This window comes from Neovison vison, chromosome X (genome assembly GCF_020171115.1).
Source record: "Neovison vison isolate M4711 chromosome X, ASM_NN_V1, whole genome shotgun sequence".
Taxonomy (NCBI): Eukaryota; Metazoa; Chordata; class Mammalia; order Carnivora; family Mustelidae; genus Neogale; species Neogale vison.
In genome coordinates, this window is record NC_058105.1 from 128,701,800 (window position 1) to 128,722,912 (window position 21,113).

Below are 21,113 nucleotides of genomic sequence, written 5' to 3' on the forward strand. Positions count from 1 at the left end.
TCACAAAGCAAAAAGGCACCCAAACCATGAACCCAAATCATCCCAAGACAGGAAACAGGACATTCGCGCCCTCTGAGAAACCCCCTTCCCCTCACTTCAGTAACTACCCATTAGTAAGCTTACTTTCTGTCTTGACCTCCACAGCAGCATTTTCATTGTTTGGAGAAAATCCTTGCCAATATATACATATATATATATATATATGGGGGGGTGTATATTTAGTGTGTTCTAATTATCATTCATTCTCATTTTTTGTCTCCAGTTGTGTGAACACATCAAACATGTATTTATTTTTCTTGTAGATGGTCATTTTTTTTTTTTTTTTGGTTCTTCAGGTTTGGAGTTAATTATGAATATTGCTTCTATGACCGTTTACGTGGATGCCTTTCCGTTCACATACATGCCTGTTCCTTTTGTCCCTTCACTCACCTTTAAATTCATCATGATTCATCCTTTTATGGTTTTTATTGTTTTTTTAAGATTTTATGTATGTACTGAGAAGAAGAGACAGCAGGACAGTGGAACAGAGAAACAGTCTCCCCACTGAGCACAGAGCCAGAGACAGGGCTCAATCTCACGACCCTGAGGTCATGACCTAAGCTGAAATCAAGGGTCTGACACTTCATGGACTGAGCCACCCAGATGCCCCATCCTCATGATTCATCGTCTTATGGTCTGTTAGATTTAAAGTGTCTTATCCCAAAGGTCATATTTATTTGCAATTTCAAAAGGTCGACTGAGGACTGATAGTTAGGGACTAAGCACACCTGTTAGAAAGAAAGAACATGAGCCGGAAAGAAAATTGCAGAGCAAACGTTCATTGGTAGGGTTGAGAGGAAGTGTTGCATCTATTGTGGGTTTTGTCAAGGAAGCGTAGAGGGATTTCAGGTATGTCCATCCCAGTTGGATTTTCCTTGTGTTACTCCTTGTGCCGTTGGTTTCATTTTTGTACTTCATAAGCGTGGACCCCTTTACAGCTCTCCAGCCGTGGTGGTCAGGCATCTCCCGTCTCTCATGCAGAACCCAGCAGAGGGAAAGTCTGCATTGGGTTTGGAAGATGTCAGTGGTGGACAGGACCTCCCATTTGCTCGATCTTTATATGCCTCTGTGCTCTGCATGGGCACAATCACATCCAGAACTTACATAGAATTCCTTGACGAGCAGCACAGCCTACAAAGATGCTCTTTGCCCCATGGCTACATCTTGCCATCCTGATAGACCCCGTTCCATGGTCCATGAGCCTGGCTCTTGTCGGGTGATATGCTCATGATAAGACCTGTGAATCTCATCACGATGTCAAGATGCTGTCTTATGTTACCGGAGAGCACTTTCCTTCATCCGCACTATTTTGTACGGGACAACGAGATGGAGAAGAAGCACCAGCAGATCGCGATCATAAGAACTATGGGAGGAAAGGTGTCCATTTCAGAACCAGAAAACCCCCCTTTTTTTTCCCCGAAGGAACAGGTTCGATGACCTATAGTTTCTACCTTATGTCCGATCCAGATGGAGAGGCTCAAGATAGGCCACTATAACAGGGACATTAGAAGATGCCACGTCCAGTCCTACTGAGAGAAAGTCCATATGACTTACCCAGAGGAGAACCCCTGAAACCCTGGTCTTCATTTTTCCCAAGTCCATTGAGCAAGCATTGGGTGGCTGCTGAAAGACAACAGAGACGCCCATGGAGATACCGGTTGGACAAGTCCTCTGACTTGATGAGCCTCCCACACTCTTGGCTTTTGAGAATTTTCCCCTGGGGCACACACACTGTCATGCTCTGGACCGAGTTAGCAAGAATCAGCCTCTGCACACTTCCCCAAGTGTCCTTCACGTTCATTCCTTTCAGGTGCCAAACCATTGGGCAATGAAAGCCCCATCCGCTGGCAAAGCTTGACTATGGCAAGATCACTGACGATGCTTCTGATATCCAGGGAAGGTGTCCTGATGACGGTAACTGTAAAGCCACGAGGGGTCGCGTCTCAGGGAAAATTTCGCCCGTAGGTAATGGACGGCAGGGGAAGGTGCAAACTACACTCGATATTTGCATGAACCATGACCTAAATTAGGACTGTGGGAACCATGAACAACCTCCTTGTTTAGAAGGTATGTTTGAGTACGTGAACTCCCTTTAAATGATTTACATAAGAAGTGTTTGTTGGTGGGGGGCCAACCGCTGGGGGGCCCTGTGGACGAAGCGTCTGCCTTCGGTTCAGGTCATGATCCAGGGGTCCTCTGATCAAGCCCCGCATTGCGCTCCCTGCTCAGTGGGGAGCCTGCTTCTCCCTCTCCCTCTGGCGCTCCCCTGCTTCTGCTCTCCCTCAAATAAATAAATAAAATTTTTAAAATTAAAAAAAAAAAAAAAAAGAAAAAGAATTCTTTGCAGGGAACATTCCCATGCAGGTTGCAAAATACTTTGGTGAGGTTGCATTTGAGCTGGAAGGACGTTTACCCAGATCATGGAAGACGTGTGCCCAAGTTTTGTCATGTACTAAGTCACACTCACAAAAATGAACCAAAAAGAGAAAGACATTCAGCCGTAATTTGAGAAGACACATGTGGGTATATTTTCATAGCTTGAACTGGTTCTATAATGGGTTGTCAGGGCGAAAATAAACTATGAGCAAATAGGTAGGTGGAGAAAGATCTATATATGTATTTTTTTTTAATTAAGACAAAGATGTATTTGACAAGAAAACACATAAAAGTGTCTTGTTTGGGGTGTTTTTTTCCTGGTAGGGCATCGTGCCACAGAACCTCTGTATGGAATGTTTTTTTGGCAATGGCGAATGACCACCGTGACTCACGGGTGAACTCCTGAGCCAGAATTGAGTTGATGTATTGCAGATTCCAATGCCCACAGGGTTGTGCAGACAGCGGAGTTGAAGCCGGAGCTCAAGGAAGCCTGTGACTGAACAAGTACTTGGGCCATGTTGTGGAAAACGAAGTCCTTCCCACAGCAGCCCTGGGGGGTGGTGAGATGTTTGCAAACACCTGTCTCCCTCCCCATGCAGCCCCTGGGAGCCACTTTGAAACAGAGCCTGAGTGATGCACAGGGCAGGCTCCTGGGGTGAATCTGGTCCACTCTGCCCTCCACAATCCTCACTGCAGGACAGGACACAGACTCCAGACTCGCTCTCTTGGAAGAAGAGTTGAGTGTGCAAATTAGAAAACGATTCAGTGTGTCCACACTGACAGGCATAAAGGTGCAAACCATCCTTACGGGACACACCCAAAAAAAAAACACATGGCAACCAACAGAGAATGCATAAAGTGTCCAGCGTTTGTGCTTCCCTTGACCAATGACCATGAGGCCATTGAAGTGTCTTGAAGGCAAGTGAAAAGACAAGCAGCAATGGTGTTTGCTTTTCTGCTCCCAAGAAGCCAAGAAGTAAAAAAGCGATGAGGCAATTGTGGGTTGTGGAAACACCACCACATTCAGAAATGGGGACCAAAAACTAGGTTTCTGCCCTGCTTAAAAGGTTTCTAGACAGGGTTTCTAGACAGTGGTTCAGCTTGACTTCTCCCCCTACCCAAAACCTTGGTTCCATCTGGAAACTGCTTGAGTCAAGGACCTTGACCAGGTTGGCGTGAGACACACAACCATATGGGTCTGGATGGAATCCGTGCTTATTACGCTAGCTAGGATATTAAATGGTAGGAAGCTTTGAGGAAAACGTACATTGACATAAGAAAGGGAAATGATAATCCACAGTGGAATCTTTTTTTGGAGACTATGACAGAGAGACCGAAAGATGGAGGTAAAGATAGAAAGGAGGGGGGAGGGGAGACGGAATATTACAGAAATTGGTTTAGTGCTGATGCCAACACAAGTCATTGAGTCCTGTCGTAGATCCATGGGTAGGAGCATAGCAAGTGGGCAGCAACCACACGCAGCAACTTCTTCTACTAATGAGCGACACAACGTGTGAAAATGTCTCCTGAATTGCTCTGTAGGACCTCCAAGGCACATAGAGACATTCCACATTTATAGGACAATTGCATGTGCTTGGAAATTCAGCAAGTAGAGAAGATTATGAATGTAAATTACCCCATGGCCCTAGCTCTGTTCCAACAAGTGTCTCTTTCGTACAACGAGGCAGTACCCCAAAGTCGAAGGACACATATCTCATCGTGAAAACCTGCTCCCTGAGAAGAGGAGGAGTAGAAGTTCATGTCCTGTAAAAGAAGCAGAGCTACCTAGGAGGAAAGAAATGGTGGGGACAACAGAACAGGTTGAGAGGATGAGGTGTTTTGAGGAAGAAATGCTGACATAGACGTGGTTGGTTGAGTCATCATTTCATAAAGAAGGTAGCGCCCTATGGGGGCGCGGAGGGGAGAAACAGATATGTGCGAGTTTCTACCTGTTCAGCTGCAACCAAATAAGAAACCCGTAGGTCGAGAATGTCCATATTTGCTCAGCTCAGCTGTCTCTATGCAGACACTAACCCAAGTGTCTTCATCTAGCACCAAGTATGCACCTGCATGAACATCACAGACCTGGAGGGACACCCATCCTGAACGGGGGAGTGGGGGGGCGGGATTCATTTGGGTCACGTTCACACGTCCTGCACAAATTAGGACATGGTGCTTTGGCCGAGATCATGACTCGAAAAATCCACAGAACTGTTTTTCCTTTTTAGTCTTCTCTAGATTTTCACGTCAATGTTCTATTTGTGCGCTTGGTATCTATAGCCCCGGGGAAGGACTCTTGGGCATGGGTTTTCACCTGACGCAGCTTCTAAAATGAAATCGACCTACAGCATACACCATCAAGACAATGCTGTGTTCCAAAGTATGTTGCTTTCCCCATAAAATAAACCGCGCCAGCTACTTTGAATGCCTCAGAGAGACAGACACACAGACAGGGTTTAACTAATGAGGGTGTGGTGGTGTGGGAGAGCCAAGAGATTGTCACCCAATTAGGAAAAGAATTTAAAAATTATAGATAGGTAAACGGTATCTCTCGTCCATGTCAAATACCCATGGGAAGAGGAGATTACTGAGATTACTAAAACAAGGAAATTACTGAGAGGTGGGGAAATAATGTGTGTAAAGCCACATCTTTAGAGCAAAAAAAAATTTACATGTACGGATGAATGCGTCAAGACGCAGGGGCGTGAATATATGATTTAAAGATCAGCGTCCTCGTCACCATTACATTAGTTAACCTTTTGGAGGTGTGATTCAGAGCTATGAAAGGCACTCGGTGCTTACAAAGATGGTTTCACTTTTTTGGACAACCTTGTGAAACAATCACTCAATTTATTCCCATTAAACTGAGGAAGAACGTGGTAGACCGAGTTCCCCTAGAAGCATCCAGCATTGCCTCTGCCACGACAGGATCAGAACCCCAGGTGTCTTACTTCACGGTCTCTACTGTTCTGTAATTGGCAGGTGCACGCGCGTGTGTGTAGGTGTGTGTGTGTGTGTGTGTGTGTGTTTGCATAGCGTGTATGTGCGGTTCTGTATTGGAAAATCATCGGGCAGATTAGGAGAACAGAAGTCCTAGAGCACTAGATAGAAAAAAAAAACCCATGGAAATCCATCACACTGGGACTTAGAACGTGAAGTAACAGTAAACACGCATGAGCGGTTTTCAGCTACGGAAGCAAACGTGTCTGATTGCACTTATCGGGAAGGATTATGTTCCTAAAACTGAACACCAGCACGTCACACCCTGAGAGCAAGATCCCAGTCGCGTCGCGGAAAGCACGGGAAGTGAGCCACGATGCCGTCCATCGGGGACGCACGGAGCTGCCTTACTTAGAATGTGGCAGCTTAATTTTTACGATTTTAAAGATGACCTGGGAAATTGGCGTTTTGTGTGTGTGTGCGTCATTGCTATATAATTTAGGAAAAAATGACACATTATCATGCCGTCACGTTGCATAGTATGTGTGGTGGGTCCAGAAGAAGAATACCAAAGAGTGACTTTATGTTTATTTTTTTTTTTTTAAAGATTTAATCAGCTTATTTATTGGAGAGAGTGAGAAAGCAGATGGTTTGGGGGAGGTTAAGTCTCTGCCTTTGGCTCAGGTTATGATCCCAGGGTCCTGGGATCAAGCCCCACATCGGGCTCTCTGCTCATCAGGGAGCCTGCTTCCCGCTCTCTCTCTCTGCCTGCCTCTCTGCCTCCTTGTGATCTCTGTCTGTTAGAAAAATAAATAAAAATTCTGAATAAATAAATAAATAAAATCAGAATAGCTCATAAACTCCAGTAAGTGTAAGGAATCAATAACCATGCGTGTGAAAGGGGCCAGTACGGCAGTCTGGTCCAGTCTGGTGAGTCCTCGAGGGGAGATGTTGGCGTGGTGGGATTGCGGCAGATCCCTAGGAAGCAGAGAAGCTGGCCCAGCACACAGCCATGGGACAGACGTGGGGTTTCAGGCACACGGAGCAAGCTGTCAACACAGAGTGTTGATACGCTGTGATGTTAGTCATAAGGGAAGACCAAAGAAACGGTTCCTTGCTCCGTCGCATAATCACGGTCCTGTAAAGTCACTGAACTCAACTGCATAATTACACTTTGACTCTAAACGCTTTGACTCCAACTTTCTTATTTTATTAGTTATCAGTCAGTTACTAGTTATCCTTTTTTGTATAAAAAGGTTAGACAGCAAGCCTAGGCAGAAAATATTTCATTCTTAAATGTTATACATTTAATATACATATAATTATATAGAATATCTATTATGTAATAGATATTACATTACATATTATTACAATGTGTAATCGATTACACATTGTAATTTAGTATATATGTTACATGTAGTACAAGTTGTTTGGGATATATTATACATATTAAAAATAATGCATAGTATAAATAATGCATACTATAAATAATGCACATTATAAATAATGCATATTATAAGTAATAATAATGCATTATTCATATTATAAATAAAAATTATGATAGATGCATAACAACGTGTATATGTAACAGTACATGTTGCAGGTTATGGTACATGCTACATATTACATATGTTCCATATTCTGTATTATGCAATAATACACTATATTGTATATTATGTTTTTTGATATATATGTATACATAATTTTGTAATTTGTGTATGAATATGCCATTTGATACATAATTACATATTCTATATTATATGGCAACATTCTATATATTACATAGTCTGTATTATGCATGTTATACAATAATATTCCATATTCTATATTATGTAATGATATTCTACATTATCGTTATGTTATATGATATATAACTACCTAATTAAAAATATACAATTATAAGTTATAACCACAAATACATTATATATATAAAATTATATATTATATATAATATCTATTATGTAATAGATATCTATTATGTAATAGATATTACACATTATATATATCTATATAGATATATATCTAGATCTATATATATTTATAGATTTATATATATAAATATATATATTTATAGAGATATATATAGATCTAGATATATAGATTATCTATATATCTATAGATATATATATGTATATGATATAGATACATAGATATAATAGATATTATATTATGTAATATAATATGTAATATGCATTATTTTTAATATATATAATACATACCAATCAACATGCACTATATGTAACATATTTACTAAATTACAATGTGTAATACATTACATTGTTATATCATCTTGTATCATATTGTACATGTAATACATAATTGTAGATGGTAAAACGTATAAATATAAATTATAAATATTTGTAGCTTATCAATAAAATAAATTTAACATATTGTGCATAATACAATCCATCTGTGGAGATCCTTAAACCTTAATTTCCTCTTGTATGTTCCTTTACGATGTAGTAATTTCTTGAAGTAAAACCTGGTAATCCTTGTTCATTCGTGGTAACTTGTGTGAACCTCTCAAACAGACAACACAGTCCGTACAGATCTCTTGCCCTTCCAACAACCAAGTAGTTCTTACAGTGTGGGCCAGAAACGTATATTGTTTTTTGTTTTTTGTTTTTTGTTTTAATCAACTTCTGTAAGTGTAGCATCTCTGCTAAACCTAGAGGTCTGTGTTTTGTCTGAAATCTTGGTTCTAGAACTGGGCCACCTCCTGTTTGCCAAGACACAACAAGGGAACAAAGCAGTTGTCTGTGGATGCACTGAAGTGGGTTTGGGGCAGGAGACATTGACGGCCCCGTGTTCGTATTTCAGAATTGGCATAGGATCTGAGCTATGTCCACCAATCCTGAAATGACGGGTCAGACTCTGATTCTCACATGGAATCGAAGGAGGTCATTTTCAGCTTGGAGAAGAAACCAGGCTGCTTGTAACTGTCGACGGATTTCAAGAACTAGAGCTACAGAATAAATTCCTTCAGCCATGATGGTCTTACCACGCTTATTGTTTTTATTTTATTTTTTTAAAAGATTTTATTTATTTATTTGATACACGGGGAGGGATCACAAGTAGGCAGAGAGGCAGGCAGAGAGAGAGGGGGAAGCAGGCTCCCCGCGGAGCAGAGAGCCCGATGCGGGGCTCGATCCCAGGACCCTGAGATCATGACCTGAGCCAAATGCAAAGGCTTAACCCACTGAGCCCCCCAGGCTCCCATAAGCATATTGTTCTTACACACCAAGTTATAAATGAAATACCGAGTGGTCAAGTACTACTGGGACATATTAATGCACCATGCACAGTTTTGAAGATAAACCCCATTGCAGCATGAGCTCCTTTTAGTGGTTTCCAGAAGATGATAATCCTTCGTACTGAACAGACAGAACTAAGATCCCAGTATGGTGGGTTTTCTTCTGCATCGTGGTTCTACTCAGTTACTGAGGCTCGACGTTCTGCTCAGAACAACTGGATTTCCAGGGGAAAAAAAAAATGCACTGTTCAATTATGATTGTCCTCAAGCATAAAAGAATAAAGCTTAAGTTGAAAGTTCAAACACAGAGAAGTAAGAAAAAAAATTAAAATAATAAGATTGTAAAAAATTTTCGGTGGAATAAGTGACGATATCCATAATAACAGCGTATTCCTCCAAACCAAAATGGAATGCCTGCCTATGCGATGAAATCATCCTTGTGCTGAATTTACAGGGTAGGAGATTATCAAATAAATATCATTTCTTCCCCAAATGCAGTATAATTGCTTTGTAGAGCGTGCCGCGTTGAACTGACCAGTATCTCCTCTTGGCATGAAAATACAGGAGTCTGCGCTTTTCTAAAGCAACATAAATTTGAAAACGAACAAAAAGAATCATCTTTATTACTTCTAAGGGCAGAAATTATATCAAATCAAAAAGTAATAAAAATATATATTTTTTTCCTCCTAAAGCATCTTTCTTGTTGGATTTGTGTGTGAGTGGGTGTGTTTTGGATCCGTATTTTATTAGCTTCCTAGTGGAAGTAGGAACGATTTCAGGATGCTTTCCAAAAGCTTATTCTAGTGAGGAGTAGAGCAGAGTTTTAATTGAATCATGCTTTCTTTGATGAAAAAAAAAATTTAAAAAAAAAAAGTCTAGCTTCCTGAAATATGCAGCTATAAATGAACAGAATTTGAAATGGAAAGAAATAATACATATTCTGCATATAGATACATGCAATCTGCATGCAAATGAGCTAAGGTTTAAAAACAGATGCGCTTGCCTCATTTAAAATTAATTACGATAAAAGGGGTTGGCCTGATAGGTTTCCAAACGGCACATCTTCTTATCTGGAAACTGCGCATTGCTCTGTATTGTCTTTCGGGGCTGGGTGTGAGAGCGTGGGTTGGCTCATTAATAAGGAGGCTCAGAGAGAAGACGTTCTTCCATAACTGAGAGAACTTTCTTGTAGGAACTCTGATCTGAGATACGATTCCATCGACCTCTGTGCTCCAGGTGTGACACAAGCAAATAACTCACTTCCATATTATTTGGAAATGAAACCGTGCAGATTAAAGGAACCGAGATTAGATGGACAGATGGAGAGAGAAACATGGGGAGGGAGAGATGGACAGAGAAAGAGAGAGAGAGAGAGACTGGACATTGTGTGTCGATCCTTCTGCTCCCCAGAAAGTAATAACAGTAATTACGGTCCCAAAGGACAGTGGGTTAGGACTGTAGGACATGGTTGTTGTAGACACTGGGAATCACAGCTGCTAAAGGACCCTTCTCTCCGTGCCCCGGGAAAGGAAGGGGAAATGTGTTTCCTCGTCCTTTACCCTTATCAGAGATGACCAGAAAAAAAGCTTGCAATACTTAAATGCATTAATCTCAGGAGATGCGATGGGACATCCCGTCTTTGTGCACAGGAAGTCTCTCTTCCCCAGGAATGTAGCAGCAACGTGCACGGACAGCCCCATGTAGTCCTAACTGCAGCCTGCGACGAGGCACATGACCTATGCAGAAACTCAGTAAGATGTGTAAGAATCCACCTTTTTGTGCTAGAGCCAACGCAAATGGGTTCTAAGTCATTTGGCCTCATTTGCAATATCATAAATACAGAATAATAGGTTCATGTGACTTTATGGCACAAATCATCTTCATTTGGGGCACGAAACCATGTTGAATGCTCAGAGGAGTATGACCATCTTGTACCAAAAGCAAGAGCTTCAGGAAAAGAAAGGATGCTTGGTTTTTTTTTCATGCCAGGACTGGGGAAACTGTCCCTTCTGTTAAATAAACCAGAAAGCCTCTGTCCTTTCGCATAATGGCCCTGCTACAAACCCATTAAAGAAGACGTGCTTAGAAGGATGAAGATTTTTGCTTGGCCACTGGGATTCGCCACCTGGGGAGCTGCTAGTTTGGGAATCGAAATTCCTACGGTGACATTGGCAAGTCTCCAATGATCCAGTGCCCCAAATATCACCAAAAAAATGTGATGTTTCTGTGTCTTTGCTCAGATGATCGTAACTTGATTATGTTCATTCAATGTTCGGCGTAGGGTAGACACTCAACAAATTACACGAATTAGGCAAATTCACCAATTCCAGGCATGATTAAAACAGCCACAGGAGAGGACGTTTGCAAACAAGTCACTGGAGGTCACCAACGCACAGACGTACTGGTCGACGCCCTCCAAGTGTTCCTTCGACACGTGCCGACGTCTGCGTGAACCTCACCAGCCCAAGAACCATGAAAACACGCTCCCTTAGGTTCTAAAAATATCTCCGGCCTCGGCTCACCCCACGTGCTGCAAACGCAGTGTTTGGAACTCATGGCTTGCCGGCGGTCCCTGTCGTCGGATGACATTTCTTAATAAACTAAAAACTGTGGATCCTAAGAAAGGATAATTAATATCGGCTCTCCCTGCCGTGGGCAGAAACTTCTGGTAGGTTCACTTTCTAGCCAGCGTCAATGTCTCCAAAAAGAGTCCATGACCCACAGGGACCCAACACGGAGAACCGCTCAGGCGTCTCATAGAAATTATTTCAGACACTGTATGAACATGGAGAGGTGCATGGCTGGGATAGAAAATCAGGGTTCACGTGTTTGGGGTAATCTGTTATCATTTGGAAAGGCCGAGGGCCTCTGGTACCCAAAAGGGTTTACCTGTGAAATCCTTCACATCACAGCAGCGTCTGTGCTCCTATGGCAGTGGTGACCAGGTTTCTATATTGGGGCATTTCAGGAATCGAACAGCCATGTTGCAGAACGGGAGGGGACCAGACGGACGCTTGGTGGGAATCAAAGCCACAGGCGTTAAGACGGCAACCTACTCCCTCCGGCGTGGGGAATCCTATCTTGTGTGTTTTCCCGTTGACGGTGCCGTGACCTGATCTCAGGACCGCTGCCCGCTTCTGCTCAGAAACTCTGTCAGGCGGTCGTGTGCTCTCCTGCGTGCAAGACAGGACAGAGCTCTCTTCTCCAAGGAATGGGTCCAAGGAGGAGACAGACACCGGGTCTACCGGTGGCTGGGGTTGCTGGAGGGAATCCACATTCATGTGGAGGGTGGAACGTGGGACAGGTTGTCTCGTGACTCTGCCCTGGTTTCTGTGTCCTTTGCCCTTCCGATTCTGTGCCCAGAAGGTCTCAGGCCTTCCCAGGGGACCCCAACGCACCCCTACGCTAACCACGTCTTGGTCTAAAAGGTTGTCTTGTTCCTTAATGGTTCTTTCTCCCAACTGGGTGAACTTGCCAGGGCCGTGGTAACAACCAGTACAGACACCGATTACTCCTAGTCCTGCACGCTGAGATCCGGGTGGGCAAGTCCTGTCTCCTTGGGCTGTGGACGCCGCCTTCTCCCCATGTCCTCACCCGGTCATCCCTCCGGGCGTCTCTGTATCCTTCACACCGTTGAGATGGGATTAACACCCACTACATGACCTCAGTTTACTTTAATCCCCTCTTTGAAGACCCTTTCCCACATAGAGTCCCATTCTGAGGTCCTGCGGGGGAGGGCGCCAACATACAGATTTTGGGGGGGAGAGTGGGGGACGTGGTTCAGCCCACGCTCTCCACCAACGATGGAAAAATCTTACCGAATGTCCCGCTTTTCTCTTGCAGCAGAGAAAGGGCTTCCGTTACTGTTTGAATGCCTTGTCCCTTGGCCCGAAAGCACAAGATGTGGAAAGGGAATTAAGGTGATAATTTGTAAATCAGGTCTATAAGAGTAAATATAACATAGGACGTGGCCGACAATTATTTCCTGTAAATGTCTACATACGCATATGTGTGTGTATATATTTTCACATATACCCACAGCATCCGTGTAGATCGTAAACGAAACAAGGTAACACCTTTTTATCATGTCAGTGACATATCTATGTTTTTTGTTTTTTTGTTTTTTTTACATGGTACATGTACATTCTACCACGTTCAGGGTTCCCATATCACTTACTCCCTGCCAGGAAGTTGTAAAATGATCTCAAGTTTAATGACGTTTGCTGAGAAGACTCTAAACACATGTTGTTTAAATTGCATTGGAAAGAAGGAAAAACAAAACAAACAAACAAACAAAAAAACCACCACCAGACTTAATCTCATTGGAATGTCGTTGATTTAAACTCCTAAGTTTAAAAAAAAATTATATATTAAAGCAATGTTTCTTAAAATGTACCCAGACGTTAATAGCTATTAACATCTAGGGGGAGAGAAAAGTCAATAATTTGTAATGAAATGAATTTGGGAAGCACCGGTTCCAGCTGTGCCCATCAGACATGTTTAACTTCTCTGGAGCTTTGGGATTTATTGTCTCATACACGTCAGGGCCCTTCAAATATGGAATTTGGGGTGTGGTGTTTCCCCAACGTTATGTGGGCACGATACCCTTTCTGCTCCCGATGAAACACCTGCTAAAGCTAAGGTTGCTGCGGCCCATTTGGGAAATTCTTGCGCACTGGATCTTGATGATTTCCCATGGCTCCCCGAGACACAGGGCATCGGAGGAAAATGCCCAGCATCTCACCCCTGGTCATTACCAATTTATACGGGACTTGCCATAACTACCCAAGCAGGGAACAAGTAACACTTACAGTTTTGCAGGGAGACACGAAGAGGAAAAAAAAAGAGTTAAAAAAAAAAAAAGAAAGAAAGAAAGAAAAAACTTACTAAAAAATGCAAAATGCAAAAAAATGACCAAAAAATGACCCAAAAAAAGTGCAATGTAAATTATCTCCTTTGTACCCATCAAGCCCAGAATTGGTATACGTGGACCTCCTGGACGTACGGAAACCACAGGCGTTATTTCTTGCTTTGTCAGCGTAAATTTGGATTTTTATTGGGAATTCCTAAACATGCATATATCCTCCGATTAATCCAAACGTCTACACCTGAAATTAGCCTAATCAAAGAAAAAAAAATTGTCTCGGTATAACAAATATAAATGCCTTACGTTCTAATTTCAGACATAATCCTTTCCCTGCTTGCATACCGGTAAGACGTTAATCAAACTGAGACATTTGTAAGAGTTTATGTCTCTATAAATAGTAACAATGTATCCTTGGGGCTTTACCTTTGAGAAATACATTTTGCAACAGTCTGCATTATGGTATCGATCGGCCTGTGGGCGTTCCTTTCCCTTTCATTAAGAATCTCTTCCATTTGATATCTTCCACATTTGACACATTTTGTCCAACCAGCAGAAAGGTAATTATTGACAAAGACTATGGGTTACGATATTACAGAGGACTAAAAACAAAATAACATAAATGTAACACATAACTGCTTTTCTCTTCTTTTTTTTTTTAATTTATTTATTTGAGAGAGATGTAACCGCTTTTTTTAAAATTTTTTAAGATCTTATTTATTATATTTATTATTATATATTTGGATTTTATTTGGATATTTATTATTATTATTATTGATTGGACAGAGATATAACCAGTTTTCTTTTCTTTTCTTTTAAGATTTTATTTATTTGACAGAGAGAAATCACAAGTAGAGAGAGGAGGAAACAGGCTTGCTGCCAAGCAGAGAGCCCGATGCGGGGCTCGATCCCAGGACCTTGCGATCATGACCTGAGCTGAATGCAGAGGCTTAACCCACTGAGCCACCCAGGCGCCCTGTAACCGCTTTTCTAAATGCACTTTAGTCTGAAATCAATAAGCTTTGTGGCATACCGAGATCAGAAAACCAGTCTACAATTCTGTCCCTTGTCTTCCGTGTCCCGTGTGCTCAAGATTTAAAGGGCTTGGACTAAAGAAAATGTGGCACTTTGCGTCTCGAAAAGCTGTCATAAAAATCGTCTAATGAATTAAATGTGTACACTTTTTCAGTGTTATTTAAAGAATACCGTGTAATGGGCGTAGCATCTCGAGTCAGTATTTGCTTTCCTCAGATGGACCATTCATTCCTGCACATGAAGCCCTCCCTACATCTTGGTCCCTGAGAAAAAATACTATTAGGTGATACAGCATATTTCATTTTGGAGGGGTGATAAAACTTGGTTTTCAAGCCTTTTAAGCAACAAACAATAAATCAAGGGGTCAGAGATGGGGGCACGTTTTTTTTTCCAAGACAGTACCTTGTGTGAAGATCACACGATATTATATCAAACACATTAAAATTAAAAATAAATAGACACTACCTCGCAAGATTCCTAAAGGGCATGACCTTATTTTCCAATACCCACCCCACCCCCCCGAGCCATATTGACTGTGGGCGTTAATGCATTAGCGGGGATGTGGGACTTTGCAGATGCACAGGCCACTGCCCAAGACAGCCAGGGTTTGCTCCAGAGGAATTTCAGGCCATATGAGAATAGTAGGGTTTTTTATTCTACTAGGGAACGGAACTATTTCTGTGAAGACGGTTGAAAAATATCGCTTCGTAACTTTGCCAGGACGGTTGTGGAGACCTAAATTGCTTGACACATCCTTTGCCCTCTCCTTCTTCGGTGGCCCTGATAGACTCTCACACATGCTTTGGCCGGCTTTCAACTCGATTCCAGTGCTCAGCGTTACGGCATCCTTCCTAATGCTTCTTAAAGGTGGCCGTACCCTCACGGGTTTCTGACTGAAAATCTCCGTACGATCCATTTCTTACCATACCCTATCTTTGCGTGTGTCTCCCTGGTGCGTGTCATCGATGATTACACGACGATTACTCTGTAGAGTCATCAAAATGGAAATCGAAATCGAGATAGTCATCGAAATAGAAATACCGATTTCTGTTTTGCATAGAAATCTTCGTTGAAACACCTGTTATGATCTGTGTCTCGATCCCTGCCTACCCAATCTGTAGGACGGTCATCAGCCGCACCATGTACAGGGAGTGGAGAACGTTAGAGCTGGGAACACTCTTGCTTCTTGTTTTTTGTTTTTTTTTCTTTATAGTTGCCTTACTTTTATGTTTATGCCAAGAAGGTATATATTATTTTATTTTTAACCATGTAATCAATATTGATTGATTGATTGATTGATTATAGACACAGAAAGAACCTCTGTGTGAGGGGGAGGGGGACTGGCAGAGGGAGACAGACTCTCGAGCAGGTTCCACATTGCACCTGTGGGTCTACCCAGGGTCTGATGACCCTGCAATCCTGACGTGAGCCAAAATCAGGAGCAGGAGGCTGAAGCGACTTGGCCACCCAGGCACGCCTGTAATATTTTACAATAAATAAGAGAGGAAGGGGGACAAGTTCATCTGAAATGTTATATAACTGCCACAGCGCCAATTATCCATAAAATACATTTTCATTAAAACTTCTTATTATGGTCTGGAACTAAGGCATGGTTTATAGATATATTTTTTTTACATGGCATCTCTTAACGTTCAGTGAAGAATTCAGAAGAAGGAGAAAAAATTCATGGGCTTGCGTCATATTGGTAGGAGCTTACGGTACAATATTGTGGTTTTATTTCCGGAAAATAAGAAAATAATACACTGGCAATCAAAACCATGCTTTTTTTTCTTTTTTTTTTTTCTTTTTGTAACATGAAAAACAAGGTTTATCTAAAAAAAAAATACATTGATGGATATGTGAAAGCAGTTAAAAACTTGAAAGTCTGTATAACTATACCTATATGGGAATATATAAAACTTTTTATTTTTTTCCTGACTACTGCAAAGGGCTGAATCGTATTCAAAATTATTACAGGATTTTACATAATTTTTAGGATTATTGATGGGTCATTGAACTATTTACGCCTGCCCAAGGGTCATGTGTAGGGTCGTACCTTCATGGGGCGATTGTTTGTCTTTGCATCAGACTTTGGGTGCAGTTTCTTGTGTTCCCAGGTTTTCCTGTACAGCCATATCCTGGCACAACCCTCTAGTACCGTTGATGAACCTAAAATACGCCACAGGACGCGATGGGATGTTCTCCTTCTCTGGGTTTCTCTCTCTTTGTCTTCCTCTCTCATCAGGGACTCTTGAAGCTGACTTGAATTCAGTTATATTCCAACAGAGATGAGTCAAAAAAAAAATAAAAATAAAAATGGGCACTGACCAAAGTACGAAAATGAAACATTTACGTAAAAAACGGCATCTCCTGCCCATAACCTGGCTGTTGAAATGTATAACGCCCAGGTGTATGGTGGTTCCTCTGTCTCCTGCCTCCACGGTCATCCTACGGCTTCAGGAACATTAAAAGGAAATAGGCCATCACCCCCTGCTCTGTCCTGTTCTGAGGGATGAGACCCTCCTCCCCTCTCCCTCTGCCTGGTCACTCCAGCATCCCTGCTTCTAGGAACAGACCCTCCTCCCCTGTTCCTCCGCATGGTTCCAGGAACATCACCCCTGCCCTGCCCGCTGTGTCCTCCTGTGATCCGACCGTGAATAGAATCACACAATATAACTGAACTTCTGGCTTCTGCTGCATAAACTCCTCACCACGTCTCCTCATTGCTCCTGCGAATAGTTCCTCCCCCTCTACCTCCCAGGTTCTGGGCAAAAGCCCATCAATGGACATGTCTCTTAACTCACAAAGAAAAATCTTACCGTGGCTGGTCTGTCCTGAGGTTTCAGTGTGGTGCAAACTTGGAAATAGGCGTTGAGACCACGTTTCCCGGTGACCTCGGTCCTGGCTTTTAAGCCCTGTTATCAGATCCTTCTCAGGTATAACAGATTCTTCTATATTCTGGTGTGTTTCTCCCCAGCGGCGGGTGTCCCCGAAAGCTCATCGGGATGCGGGCGCCCGTCCAACACGTTTGCCTCATCGCCAATAAGACGGGCCCGATATGTGTCCCTCTCTCCACCCTTGAGGAAACCTGATTTACACATTAACGCAGCACGTGCTATTTCTCTGTATCAACTGAATTTCATAATTTCATATAAATTCCAACTTGCAACATCGTTTTTAAGACGACTAACAATATTGAACATGTTTCTTTCTCTTGGATTCCTAGAGTTTAGGTTATTTAAAATTACAGGAAGGCGTGCCAGGACTCTCCACCTTTCCTTACAAACGATGAGATGGTGGTCTTTTCCTTGAAAATAGCCCACTTTTGTGCGGTATCTGATGCATTTGTGTGTTTTGAACTTCTCGGTAGAGGAGAAATAAAGACGACCTTGGGGAATGTTTCAATAATGGTTATGAAAGTAAACCTTAAATACTAAATCTTCTTTTCACAAGCCCATAAAAAAATGAAAAATTAAATGTACGGTGCAATTCTAAATTTTCGGGCAGGAGTATATATATATATATGCATATGTATTTTTGTGTAAATCTGTAAATATGTGTCTACCAATACCCACTTTTATCAATATAAATATATACGTATATAGGGATAGAAATATATACCTATATTATAATATGTATTATGTACATTCTTGTATGTACATGTGTATTATGTGCATATATTATTTATCTATTCATATATATATGCCTATGTATGTCTATGTACTGTGTTTTTTATGTATTTAGACACACAGACATTTATACTTTTTTCCTTTAACTTTTCAGTATATTCACTATTTACAGAATGGTACAGAAACTCCTAATTTTTTTTAAAAGATTTTATTTATTTATTTGACAGACAAGAGATCACAAGTAGGCAGAGAGGCAGGCAGAGAGAGAGGAGGAAGCAGGCTCCCCACTGAGCAGGAAGCCCGATGCAGGGCTCGATCCCAGGACCCTGGGATCATGACCTGAGCCAAAGGCAGAGGCTTAACCCACTGAGCCACCCAGGGGCCCCAGAAACTCCTAAATTTTTAAAGCTATTTTCCGTAAATAGAAAAATGCAGAATGCTTAAGTGGAAGTGTTTACACCCAATCCCATAGACAGAAAAGGCTCCGTCATCCAACACTGGCTTTCCTAGTTCACATTCTCTTTCATTCGAGGAAGATGGGTTTATTAAGACCATGATGTGTTCCTGGAAATTAGGACCTTGGGAGCTCAGTAAAAGGCTACCTCTGAAACTAATAAAGAGAAAGAAAGAACAGTGTTGTACACACAGAAATCTGTGTTACTCAATTGAAAATCAGCACTAATTAGCTAAAATTACTCAATGGAAAAGTTAGCACTAGGGGCGTCTGGGTGGCTCAGTGCGTTAAGCCTCTGCCTTCAGCTCAGGTCATGATCTCAGGGTCCTGGGATTGAGCCCCGCATCTGGCTCTCTGCTTAGCATGGAGCCTGCTTCCTCCTCTTTCTCTCTCTCTCTGCCTGCCTCTCTGCTTACTTGTGATTTCTCTCTCTGTCAAATAAATCAACAAAATTAGAAAAAAAAAAAAAGGAAAGAAAGAAAGAAAAGTGAGCACTAATACTATTAGGTACCTATGGGAAACAGTTGACTGAGTTTCTATAAACTTTATTTTTCTAGACTGATTACAGAATAAACACAGGAAATTTGATAGGAAATTAAAGGTATTTTGATTTTTTTTTTTTCAGAAAGCTGAGGTTATCGAGAAAGACCATTTTTTTTTTAGTACAAAGAGCATGAGAGAGAGAGAACCTAGAAAAACTAATTTTATAGATTTCAAGGTGGACTTTTTACAACACATGTGTTCCCTTCTTTATTTCCAGTCTTTAAAAATAATTATATCTTCCCATGACTGCCATGCTGGAGGATACTAAAAATTAGACTCTGGTGGGAAAAACAGCAACAACAAAAACAAAACAAAACAAAACAAAACAAAAAAACAAAGAAACCCCAAAGATAGGAACATTTGAAATACCAGGCACCTACTATTGTCTTTTTAGCTTTTTGGAGTTTTTTTAATACAAAATTTTAATTAAAATATGTTCTTCAGTGACTTTCTCTTTATTAGGACCCCAGAAAGACATTGTTTGCCCTGCAGATAATAAATTATAAAACAAACAAACAAATAAAACCCCCAAAATGAAAAAAGAACCCGTCAGTGTCTTTGACCCTGGCCGTGGACCGGAAGCTGATTCTGTGCTCCGCTGATAGAATTGTAAAGTTGGGGAGCTTCTTATTAATTTAACTGTCGCATTGCTTGCCCTGCAAGCGTCTTGGAAAACACTTAGCAGAAGGAGCTCACCCGTGGTAGGCGGCCAAATGAACTTTGACAGGGTCTCATTCGGTCTTGAGTCCGACAAGCAGTTAATGGTTGGCGGCGGGGGGGGGACACACAAAGTAAATGGAAACGTTTCCTAATAGACACTGGAACACAGCTAAATGGGGTATTTTGTAATTAGATGTCTTTGGTTTGCTGGAATAGAGAGCTCATGCCTCCAGAAGCTTGACCTCAGAATGGATCAGTTAGCCTTACACCAGAAAATATTTACTCAGATCTGACGTTTAAGGAGAAAATAAAAATTTCCCTAGACATGCTAAGAAGGGCGTTCAACAAATTAGTGTCAAAAACATGAACTGCTTAGAGTTCATACGCTTGTGAACATAGAATCGCTGATACATTTCTAGATAATTTTTTTTAAAGATTTTATTTATTTATTTGACAGAGGTGACAAGTAGGCAGAGAGGCAGGCAGAGAGAGAGGGGGAAGCAGGCTCCCTGCTGAGCAGAGAACCCAATGCGGGGCTCGATCTCAGGACTCTGAGATCGTGACCTGAACCAAAGGCAGCAGCTTAACCTACTGAGCCACCCAGGCACCCCCCATTTGTAGATAATTATAAGAATGTCTGTTCCTACAGATTTTATTCCAAGGGGCAATCAGAAACACCAAGACATGGTTTTTGCTCCGTTTCAGACCCAGATCCAAGGTCACCTTCTTACAAAGAGCCTTTTCCCCAAGACTCTGAGCCATATCCTGATCCCATAGACAACACGGGGAGCCATTGTCAGACTATCGAGTTGACTCTGATCGTCTTGGCCCGAGTGGGCTTTCCAGAGGCAGCCACGTCCCCGAACTCCCCACGGTGTGAGCAACACAGCAGGTTCAGGTGGGGTCACTGCCTAGGATGTGCAGCGCACCACAATTTCCACAAACGCAAACATTCAGCTTCAAAAACAGTTTACCATGACTTCAATTTTAAAAAATAATAAAATAAAAAATAAAATAAACCCACTGGGGTGCCTGGCTGGCTCAGTCCTTAAGCATCTGCCTCCAGCTCAGCTGATTTCAGGTTCCTGGGATCGAGCCCTGCATCGGGCTCTCTGCTCAGCAGAAAACCTGACTTCTCCCTCGCCCACTCCCCCTACTTGTGTTCCCTCTCTCGCTGTGTCTCTTTCTCTGAAATAAATAAATAAAATGTTAAAAACAACAACAACAACAACAAAACAAAACCCACTTTTTTTAAGTTGTCATTCCCCAAAGAAGCTTCTCCAAGTTTAAGAACAAGGTAACTACAATTAATAGGACCTC